This window comes from Ceratotherium simum, chromosome 13 (assembly GCF_057802395.1).
Source record: "Ceratotherium simum simum isolate JZ-2026a chromosome 13, ASM5780239v1, whole genome shotgun sequence".
In the NCBI taxonomy this organism is placed as follows: Eukaryota; Metazoa; Chordata; class Mammalia; order Perissodactyla; family Rhinocerotidae; genus Ceratotherium; species Ceratotherium simum.
In genome coordinates, this window is record NC_141912.1 from 35,572,253 (window position 1) to 35,584,348 (window position 12,096).

Consider the following 12,096-nt stretch of genomic DNA (forward strand, 5'->3'; position numbering starts at 1 on the left):
AGTTCCCCGATGCAGAAGCTCTCCGAAAAAAGAAGGGGCAATGAGCTGTCTTTTTTGGGTTTTTACGGAGGCTTCATTACATAGTCACGACCGACTAAGTCATTGGCCATTGGCAATTGATTCAACTTCAAGCCTCCCTCCCTTCCCCAGAAATCAGGAGGTAGGACTGAAAGTCCCAATCCTCTGATCACATGGTTGGCTCCATTGGCAAACAGCCCCCAGCCTTTGACGCTTTCCAAAAGTCGCCTCATTAACATAACAGAAGACACCTTTTATCACTCTCAACACTTAAGAAATTCCAAGGGTTTTGGGAGCTGTGAGCCAGGAACTGTGGATGAAGATCAAATATATATGAGAAATATATTTTGGTCATCTGAATGACCAAATATGTATTTCTTATAAATCACAATATCACAGATGGCATGCTGAAAGATTTGTGGAATGGGATGCAACCCAAGTTTCACTTGAGCCTGAACCCCTGGAGGTGGGGAAAGGAAGGCCCAAAAATGTATAGTTCTGTTCCCCCTGCCTAGGTGTTCTCAAGGGCCAGACAGTCCAGAGGGGTCTCTGAGGGTGGAGGAGGGAGAAGCGTGGTCCCCAGGCCATCTGACAGAGTGGGGAGGTGTGGTGCTGCGCAAAGCGAGCCTACAGGGTGTCACAGTCCTTGGGGGACAGTGGCCAGTCCAGTGACGGGCAGTTGGGAGGGTCTTGCGCTAGGTGCAGGAATGGTGGGGCTGTCCCACTGCCCCTCGCCCAGGTGATGGACGCTTTAACACGTACCTTTTTCAGCTTTAGCACAGGCAGTTCCAGCCTTGTTCTCTTTTCTAGCTAACTGCACTGTCACTGCTACATCTGAGCCCCCAACACAGCCGACAAAATGAGAAGTCAAAGGGAAAAAAGACATCTTGAGATTTCCCCTGGCCCACAGGGTCTACCACCTCAAAGTTGAGGAAATATCAGACAGTGGAGACAGGGATGGGGCAGAGAACTCAGAGAGGAACCCAAGAACTTCACTGAAGGCGGGTTCTAGAATAGGTTGATGATGCCTTTTTTTCCTAAGGAGTTCCTTCTCTCTTTCAATACTTGCTAGGGAGTTTGAATCTTTTATTTTTAAGAGAGAAAATAACTGAGTTTAGAGAGAGGACCTCCAAACTGATACTGGTCTGGGTGGAGATATTTGGGGTTGGAGCCCTTCTCATACAAATGTGTCTGCTGGGCAACACTGGCCAAAACTATACTAAGAGCAAGGATAGGAGTGGCAGATTGCCCTTCACTTCATCCCTGTTCTCTTTGCCCATCTGGCCTTGCCCAGGCCCCTCACCCCTAATGGAAAGTCCATAAGCATTCCATAGTGTCCCTAAAGAGCATTCAAGTCTGAGCCTTAGGAGCCTCTGGGTCTGGGCGTCTGAGCCCAGGAGATGGAGAGTGAGGCGTCGCTTTGGACGCTCCACCCTTGACCATTGGGCATCAATCTGATGAGCTTCTGCAGTCTCCCACACTGCCATCCCCACAGAGCAAGGTGCCCCATTGGGCATTTCCTCTGCATGAACCCACTGTCCTCCAAATCTACCACCTCGTGTCACCCCCAACTCCCCATCCCACTCACTTCCAACTCCTTGTCCCTGTCCCCTATGTTTGTAATGGGGCTCTTGCTAATTAAGCCCCATCCTGCTTCCTGGTCTTGGGTCTATTCCCCATGGATCCTTTTCTTACTTGGGCCTCCGGGTCTCAGTGCAGCATCCTCTTCCCTTCACAGCTGCAACCACCTACCCTACCTTCTGAGGCTCCTCTCCTTGCCCTCAGCAGTGGCCACTGAGGGGCACTCCAGCTACCTGCTTCCTGGTCACCTCCCAGTCAAGCACGGAATCCCTGTCCGTTTTAAATGCTTCTCTGCTAAGAACCGTGGAGGAACAAAGAACATAAGGATGTTCAAGAAATCTCAGAAATGATCACAAAGCATTTGTCCCTGAGCAAGCAGAAACGTTAGTGGCTGGGAAGTCCTCTTCCTCTATTTGGATTCTTCCTGGCCCCCCTCTGTCTTCACTTTCATACCTCTCTGGGTTTTCTCAAGTCTCCTGAAGGTCAGCTGAGATTTAGTTTGTTCTGGATATTGTATGTGGATTCACCAGCTGAGTAGGAAGTCAGAGGGGCCTCTGGGGAGCCAGAATTGGCCAGTTTGAGAAGCACAAGAGGACCCCATTGAAAGTGGGGCCACTGTTCCAGATGGTGGGAGCTGAGGCAGAGAGCCTGAGATCAATGGGAGCCATGATAGATCCATGCATCTGTCCCTGAGCCTCCCTGGCAGCCCCTGGACCCCTATCAGGTCCTGGTAAAGGGTTTTATGCAACCTTCAGTGATGGTATAGGGGGAGGAGGTTTTCGAATTAGGAATGCCCACACTAAAAGCCTTCAAAGGAGGGACCCCCTGTGGGACTGATCCTGCCTGATAGTCTGGTTCATAAGTGAGAGTAATGGAATCCAAGCTGGGGTATCTGGCTGCAAAGGTTTTTAGGAAGGCCACTTTTGTAAGGATCAGGTATTAGAGTTTCTGAGGGTTGACATCACTGCTGTTCTGGTTTTTTGGGATACCCAGGCTTAGAAAGTTAAAGTTAAGAGGATGGAGGGCTAAGAGTTGGCCTCAAATAGCCACCAAAGCAGAATTTGTCTGCAGTACTTGGGATCCTAACAGTGGGGAAGGTACAGGAGTGACAGTGGGAACTCTGGGGTACCCTACTAGCAGGAAGAGGCAGTAGAGAGAGTGCGAGAATTGCTTCCTAAGAGTCTGCGTTGGAGGCAGGAAGGGGACTAAATCACTGTCCCTGGTTGAAGAGCTTGGAGGTATGGAGGAGCTGGTGGCAGGGCCCTGAGTCAGGACTGTCCGTGGGGCCAGGCCCCTCCAGATCATGGCCTGGCCTTGAACTTGGCCTGGATGGCCAGGGACTCTTTGACCTCCATAAGGGACTTGTGTTCTGCTAGCCTCAAATTCTTGGGAAGAGAATATACACAAGAGCAGGCATGAAGGTGGTTTTGAGGTGGGACAGGGATTTGGGGTCTTAATGGACTAGGGTGGTATCAACTCCCATGGTAGACTAGCCAGTTTCCATGCCAAAAAACCATCTAGGAGCAAGGGGGCAATTACAGGAACAAAATCCAGATAGAGAGGTGGTCCAACATTATAGCTAAGGTTGGAATATGGGAGTGTGAAAATAAAGGGAAACTTCCTTCAAAATGGAGTCAGGGGGCCAAAACGGGGAGCTCCCAGGTAGTACCACTCAAGGTCAATTACAGGAAAGATCGTCAATTACAGACCTCAACAGAAAGAAGTCATCAAGAGGAAAGAATCCTCAATTACAGGAAGAAATGCACATTGCATCCCAAACAGAAATCAACTACCCCAGCAACTAAACCAATGAGAACTGGTCATCACCCTAAACTCTTGATTCCCTCCAACTGACTTTCGTTCAAAACGACCCCTTCCAACTTCCTCTTTTTTCTCTCTAAAATAACGTTCCTCTTCCTTGTTGGTTGGATTTGTGTATGGTGCGTCATAGCAGGCATATCCTGAACTGCAATTCTTTGGCTATTCCCCAATAAACTCATTTTGCTGGTAAAATAACTGGCTATTTTATTTTTAAAGTTGATGGGAGTATTCCAATTTGTTCTAGAAGGAACGAAAGAGGCAGTGGAAGTAATCATCGCCTTCCAGTTCTGTAGCAGTCGTTGGCCACGATTCCAGGAAGTGGCAAACCAGCCTTTGGTTCTGAAAGAAGGGTATCTAACTTCCTCATTCGCCTTCAGCAGTGTTGGCCAGGCTCAGGGAGCTGGCTACGGAATGTTTGTGTATGTGAAGTCCAGGTGAAAAGGAAGGGCAAAGCTGGCCCTGCCTGCCCAGGGGATTCTTGGAAGGAGAAGAGAGAAAGAGAAACCCCTTTCCAGGGTCAGCCCAGAACAGGGAGAGCATTATTAGCTGAGTAAGGCCAAAACAAAGAGCAAGCAGCCCCATGGCCACACGGCACAGACCTGACCCGGGGCACCCTGCATGGGCAGGCTGAGGGGGCACTGAGCCTTAGTTTTCTTGATCTGCCCTGGTCCCCACATGCTGGAGGCAGGACCTGGAAGAGGTTGGCTGTTTGGCTGCAGAGGTGCCAGGTGTGGGGGTCACTCCAGGGACACCAGACGGGACCATGTGGAGGCTACAGCTGGCTCAGAGTGCCAGCAGGAGTGCTGCTCAGGCCACAACCCTGCACCCAGACCAGAGTGGGCCACTTCTGGGGCCTGGAGAGACTATGTGTTATTGAATGGGACTGAACTGTAAACCAGAATGGGCATTTGGGCAGGGTTTTTTAAGCTATAGACCAAATAAAGAAATTTCGTTTTCTCTGCCCAATTGTGTTCCATGTTACAGCTCTGCCCCACAGCCACGTCGTCAGGGGATACAGCTCTCCTAGCTCCAAGAGGCCTCCTGGACTGCCTGTGTCCCCTGGTCCTTTCCAAGGTGTTGACAAGGTCAGTAGTGTTGAGAACCAGAGAGCAAAGTGCTGATACTGACCAATCCCACAAATGGACTTGGGCTGAAAGTCCTGTGTCCTGCAGGATGGTACTGGGCCCACAGTCTACGATGGATGAGCCAAATGCTCACACGTGGGCTCGGGCTCCATAGAGACGGGCCTGGTTGCACCCTCCCCATGTCTCCAGCCAGCCCCAGATAATCCCTGGAGGCTGGGTCAGGGGAGTGCCTTCTCAGGGTCTCCTAATCGACCCTCCAGGGGTAGGGGACAAGCCTTGTGGGCAGGGAGTCTCTTACAGCCACAACCGAAGTTGGTAAGGGAGCCAGACAGCCAGAGCTGGGGGTCCGGCAGCATGTTACCCTTCCTCCTGGGGCCAGGAGGACCAAGGGAGCCTCAGCTCAGACTGAGGATCAAAATGTCACATCATAGAAGGTTGTAAGAACCTGTGAACATCCTGACTGGGCTCTGGGCCCAGGAGTGTGCCTGGAGTGGGGTCTCCTGAGCAGGAGTGATGGCACAGTGGTGGGGAGAGGAGGTGCCTTCAGGTCCCCAGTGAGCAGACAGGACATCTGGCGGGGGGCGGGGGGGGGGAGTCTCCCCAAGGGTCTTGGCCAGTGGTCCAGACATAACGCCCATGTCCACTGGGAGAGGAAGTGTGGAGGCTGACAAGCTGGGCTGGGGCCCAGGCCATCGGGACCTGGTTCATCTTTCTGCCATCCTTAACATGTCACCTCCATCCTTCTGGTTACAGGATGCTGATGCTCCTCTAGGTACCAGGCACAGAGGGAAGGGACAAAAGGCCAGATGGACAGACTGGGCCCTTTTAGGCCTAGTACCTTCTGCTTACATCTCATCAGCCAGAACCGCCTCATGTGCCATCCCTATGTACAGTCACTGAGGACTGCTAGGGTGGAGGAAGGGCCTTGGGGTGCAGACCAGCACCCCAACCAGCTGTGTCCTGGCATAGCTGCCTCCCTATCTCCTCCTCCATCCCACTAAAAGTCCTCACATTGAGGGCAGAATCGTAGCTTCACCAGCATTCCTGCTGGCCCCTGAAATGTTGATTGAGCTCTCATGGTGATTTGGCAGAAAGCAAGATGGGTATGGCCTCTGCCAACATGGAGTGGGCAGCGCAGTGCAATGAGTGTAGGTGGGGGCAGCGTGGGGTGTTGGGAAGCATATAAGTGAGGCACAAATCCCAGGCTGGAGGGGCAACAGGCAGGAGAGCTTCCTGGAGGTGGAGACATCTGAGCTAGACTAAAGGATGGGCAGGAGCAAGGCAGGAGAAGGAATGAGGGAGGAATTCAGCTGGAGTGTCAAGTGAGAACCACAGCTGGAGAGGAAGCAGGGCCAGACCCGGGCACAGGGCTGCTCCGGCCACGAGAGGAGTAGGCAGAGATCGGATCCAGTGCGGGTTGGAGAAAGGCCTCGGCCTGCAGGGCCGCATGCCTGGCGGGGGGCAGAGGGCCAGTTAGACTATTGCAGTTGGAGAGGCAGGGATGACAGAGGCCTGAGCTCAGAAACGACGGAGATTGAGAGAGACCTCAGAGACAGACTCCGCGAGGCTTAAAGACTGATGCAGGGGTCTACGCAGGTGGTGGGAGAGAGGGAGTGACTGCTAGCCCAGGAAACCAGGTGCACGATGGCGGCCTTTAGCGAGAGCGGGGATGCAAGGGAGGATCCGATTCCAGGCAGAAAAGGCCGTGTCCGGTTGGAGAGGCTGGGTTCAGGCATGTTGAGGAAGAGATGGAAGATGTGGGTATCTGGTCCAGAAGCTCAGCAGAATCCAGCCTGAAGATCCAGCCACCCTCCCAGGTATGCCTCCTGTGCAGTGGCCACCACCAGGACAAAACCATCCTGCCACTGGTAACCATGAAAACCGGCAGGATGAGCGATGTGCTTTCCTTTGGGCCACCGTCCAGCCCTGGCAGTCAGTCTTGGCTGGGCGTCTAGATTTCCCTCGGGATCTGCCTCCCCTGCTCTCATCCCAGCCCCTCAACTGGCATCGCCCTCTTGTCTGCCAGCCCCACCAGGGTCCCGGCTCCACTTTGGAGAGCCTCTGGTTGCGAGGTTGTGAGGGTGGCAGGGGAGGGAGCAGCAGCAGCTTCGGGCTTTCAGACTGTTCGCAGAGGAATGCGTAAAGGGCAGGCGGCTCCGCCTCTGTCAGGGTGCCAGGGCCCCTGCCCCGGGCTTCAGTGCAGATCACACCGACCAGCGCTCTGACCATCACAGACGCAGTCCCCTCTAGGGTGAGAGCAGGATAACCTCCCACACAGGGGTTCAGCCATCCCTAGGGCAAGTCCAGGGAACTCAGTCACTGCTCCTTTAGAGCTGGATGGGGGCAGTGATTTGGGTTTCCGTCCTCAGAGTTGCTGCTGTGAGGCTGCCTGGGAAGTTCTGTTTTCCAGAAAATGAGGGGCCTTTGAGTCTCTGGGGGGCTGGGTAGAGCTTCTGGCATCCAACCCCAGCGTCCCAGATGCCAAGTGGGGAGAGGGGTGTGGTTAGTCAGCCCAGACCCAAGGTGTGGCTGAGCACCTCTTCAGGCTGGGCAGTGCCTCCTGGCCTGTCCTGAGACTCCTCTGCTGGCCCATCCCCAGAGCATGTGAGCTACCAGGCTGCTTTTAATAAATCCCCTTTCCTCTCGCACCAACCCAAGGGGCGTGTGTTAGGAACCCCGTACAAAAGCGGGAGTGTGGGGGGTAGAACCCCAGCTGGCCCCACAGAGGGGGCTCCATGGGACGAGGCAAGCCCCGACTGGACAGGACCTCCCGGGGCCTGGGCGCAGACAGAGGCAGGAAAGAGCCCAGGACAGGAGACGGGTGCACCAGGCCGAAGCTGGAAGACTTGAGGGAGGGGAGGGGCTGTCTTAGTTTCCTCATCATCAATCAGGATGATGATAATCGGTCCTTCACTCATTCATTCACACATTCATTCATTGAACAAATATTTTCAGGGCCACAATCATTTGCCCAAGGCCTTGGGAATACAGCTATGAATGAGACGGACAGGCACCCACCTCTCTGAAGCTGATGGTCCAGCTGACAGGGTGGGGGACAAAATAAATGCAAAACAAATAAATATTAAGTCTGAGAGCTGTGGGTGTGGCCAAGGAAATAAAACCAAAAGATGGTGTAACAGCTGCAGGAGGAGGCCGGCAGCCACTCTTCTTGGGGCAGGGGGCAGGCTGCCCTCCACGAAGCAGAGCTGAGCCCAGCTGGCCCATGAGGAGGAGGGGAGGAGCCGTGTGGCTATGGGTGAGCGGTGGGGAGCAGTCCAGCAGAGGGAACAGCACAGCCCAGCTCCCTCAGGCGCTGCGGGGTCCTTGGGATGCTGGGTGAGACGACAGTCAGGCCTCAGGGTAGCCCCGGCACCTAAGGCCCAGTGAGGGCCAGGGGCGGTGCTCCCGTTGGGAGGGAGACACCGCAGGCCATTCAAGTGGGGTGCTGAGGGGCCAGTAGGGAGGGAGAGGGTGAAGCCGGGAGACATGGAAGGGAGGTCAGTGTCCCTCTCTGTGGCTGCTCTTTTCTCTGGGAAAGAGGAGGTGTGGTTTCCGTTGAGAGGCCTCTCTGAGAACTAGAGAGGACTAACTAGGCTCTATCTAGGGGCTAACCAGGGCTGACTAGGGGCCTGCCTGCCTGCCAGGATGTGTGTTGGTTGCAGTGGTGCCCAGCAGCTCCGAGAGAGAAGCCGGGAGGCTCAGGCGCTGGAGTATTGATTCGCTGGATGTGGGGACATGGCCGGGGTGGGGGTGGGGGCGGTGAGGCAGGCCCAGCAGCCTGAGGCACAGAGGGCCAGAGTGAGGCCAGGAGTCCCCATCAAGGGGAGAGGAGGGACCCAGGCGTGGGGGTGGACGTCAGTCACTTTCTGGGTGAGTGGAATCAGTGAGTGGGAGAGGCTGGGGGTGGCCTCGGCAGCTGGTGGCCCCGGAAGCTGGTGGCCGTGGAAGGCTGGCTGAGGAAGAGGTTACCCATACAACAGCACTCCCCTTCGTGTTACCAGACCTAGCATCGAGTTCTGTTGCATCGTGGCACCAAAATCCTCTCTTTGGGGCTTATAACCTTGAATCTAAACATGATCTTTACTAACACTTGAAAAGAAGTTTGGGAAAAAATTAAAATTTTAAATTTGTTTAAACTGTCATAAAAGGAGAAAGTCATTGATAGGTTTTGTGAAATGAATAAGAGAAACCTCAACTAAATTGGAGTCAGGAAGGCCTGTAGGGGGAGCTCTCATGCCCTATCATACATCGTCAATTGCTCCAAACAGGAAGAGACATACCCTTGCATCTCTCAGGGGAAGTACAACTACTTTACTAGTGAAGGAAGATTTCTCTCCTGCCCTGGCAACAGCCCAGCCAATGAGAAGCCATTGGTGCCCTAAACTGTTACTTTCCCCCAATGGATCTTCTTTCGGAACAGCCCCTCCCTATTCCCCCTTTTCTCTATAAAAGCCAGCCCCTTCCTTTGTTCTCTGGATTTGCCTATGGCACCATAACATACATATCCCAAATTGCAATTCTTTTGGCTATTCCCAAATAAACTTGTTTTGAGGGTAAAATAACTGGTGAACTTGCTTTTTAAGTTGACACACATGGTGTCAGAAAAGTGGGATCCGAAGGAGGCAACCCCCAAGACATGGTGACCCCCAGAATCAAGTGAGGTACCTGCACCGAGCTGCTTGTGCTCATTGCTTCTGTGAGTTGCCACCTGCTTTCAGTTTGGTAAGTCTCTTCTCGAATTCTGAGCTCCACTCCCTTTGCCTTCTGAGCTCCCTGATTTTATTCGGGATTGGGAGAGGCTTTGTCCTCTGGGGGAGGGACTTTGTCCTCTTGATTCAAGGCTCTGTTCTTGGGTTCAAAGTGTTGCCTTTGGTGATTGATCGGTTATTTTCTGAAGGTAGCACAGTTCCTTTAGGGGTTCGGGCTTGCCAAGAATCCAGGAATTTTTCTTTGGCTTTCGGATTCCTTTTGGAATCAGGGCTAGGAATCTGGCAACTTTCTTTAGTTTTTAGATTCCTTTGGGGATCAGGGCTAGGACTCTAGCAACTTTCTTGGGTTTTCAGAGGAAATTTCAGAAATGGGATCCCTGTCCCAAATGGAAAACCCTCCTTCAGGGATCCCGGTCGGGTTTATGTTTAAGAACTTTGGGCCCCCTACATGCACACTGTTAACTAAATGGATCAAACTAACAAAGAGTAGTCCAGAATTACAATGGCCATTATGGGGAACTTTCGATCTCCCCAAACTCATTTTTCTTAAAACCAAATTGGAAGACCATGGCTATTAAATTAAGCAAAATGAATGGCATGACTATTTTCATTGGTACCTGGAGGCTTCTGAACACACAAAACTCTAAAATTGCCTCACTACAAGGTACCATGTCTAAATTAAGAGAAACACCTAAAAAACTGAGAGAGAACAAAATGGCCTCTGAAGCCTCATGTTCCCCTTCTTCTTCTCTGTCTCAGGCATCATCTTGTTTGTCTTCTCAGACTCTGCCCCAGCAGCCATCTTGTCTCAGACTCTGCCCGCAGTTCCATCTTCCTCTCTCCCCTTTGCAAAAACCTGCCCCTTTAAAATCAGACCCTCTGAGGTTTCAAATGCTAACCCCCTAATTACAATTTCTAAGTTAACTGGAGCAAATAAACAACTAGAAGGAAAAAATTACATATTAACTACCCTAGACTTTTGAGAATAGACAAAATGACTCCAAAAACAGCTCTAAAATGTTCCTTACAACATGCAAACAAAAAATATTTTTAGTAAAAGACTTTGGTCATCTGAACAAGTAATCTTAACTTAGTCCATCTGCCAGAAATACAATCTGGATCTAATTATTCTTTTGAGTTTTGTACCTGAGACATGGCTAAAATTTTTTAAATGAAAGCTATGAGATCTCTGTGTGCCTATGTGTCTGTATATGTTATAGAGATGTGATATTTTTCTACCTCCAGATGGTATTGCCAAAACTAATTTGTAAAGAGTTCTATTTAATTGGCTTGAAATTAAGCACTTATAAATTAAGTATTCCTAAACCTCAAAAATATAATAGAAACTAATCCAAATGTTTTCAAGTTTACATGATCTAGGATTAATCTTTAGTAAATGAAAGCTAGCTTAAGGTTGTTGGTTTAATTGAAATGGGCATGTCTTTAGAGTTATCAGCACTGAATATAATGCAGACATACAATTTTCATTGTACCTGGATTTATTAATCTCATGTTATCTCTATTACAAAGTTTTTCAGCAATAAAGTAACTTAGGATGATGATTGGCTAATGTCAAATCCAAGCATGATTGTTAAAAGCAAGTAATTTAAATAAATGTAGATAAGATCAAAGTTTAAACTAAGTTAAACTAAATAATGGGGGATCATTGAATATCTAAATCATTTCCAAATAAGATGAACATTAATTACTGAAGATAGGTTTATCTATTTTTGGCTTCCTATTGCAAAGAAAACTAAGGATAAATTTGGGTCTGTTAGTAACTATGCCTTGTGCCACATTGAAAGACTGCACTATTAAAAGGGCATATACTCCCAGAAATTATGAAATATATTTATAAATCTGCCAGTCCATGATTGCTTACTTCTTAGTTTTCACTGGGAATTTGGATTCTAAGGGTCAGGAATTCTAATATATGTAACTAAAGCTACTAGAAATAAAAAGGGAAACATCTTTATATGCAAGGAAGGTAGGATGCATGTTTTGATAAAAGAAGGTATGTGGAATGGAAATGCATTTTATTGAGGGAGAAGAAAATGACTTTTTCCTAAAGAGAGGATGGTTATTTTGGAATGGGAAAGGAAAAACATAGGACAAAATCTAAATGTGAAAAGAAAGTGTAGAAGGTTTGTAGAAAGGAGTTTTAATGTATGGTCAAGCTGGCTAAGATTAAAATGAATTTATTAAAATGAGTTTTAATATCAAAAATGAACTGATTCAAAATTAAAATTTGGCTTTCTTTTCTGTTGAAAGGACAAAGTTTTCTTGAGCTGTCTGTTCTTTTTTTAATTTTGGTAAGGAAGATTGGCCCTGAGCTAACATCTGTTGCCAATATTCCTCTGTTTTGCATGTGGGACGCTGCCACAGCGTGGCTTGATGAGCAGTGTGTAGGTCTGCGCCCGGGATCCAAACCCGCAAACCCCAGGCTGCTGAAGCAGAGCACGTGAACTTGACCACTATGCCACTGGCTGGCCCATGGTCTGTTCTTGATAGCAGATTGTGAAAGCTTCTTTACCTTTAAGCTATATGCCTAGAAAACAGATTTTGTGTTTTGTCAGAATAATTTCCTGTGTTGTTTCTATAAGGCCTTTAATTACTTAGGAAAACAGTCTTCTTAGTATTGAAAGAGTTAAGTTTTGCTTAAAACTATGTAACCTTTTGTATTTGCCTTTGAAACCTGTTATTGTTACTTTAGTCAAATAGATACTTAAGTATTCATAATGATTTGTGATCCTGTTTCATCAAGTGTCCAAACCTTTTGATATTTTTGAGAAGTTTCCCAAAAATTCAAATTTTAAATGAAATCTTTTCAACCTGGATGTAACTTGGGGATTTTCCAGGGGACACCTGAGACATCGTAAAAG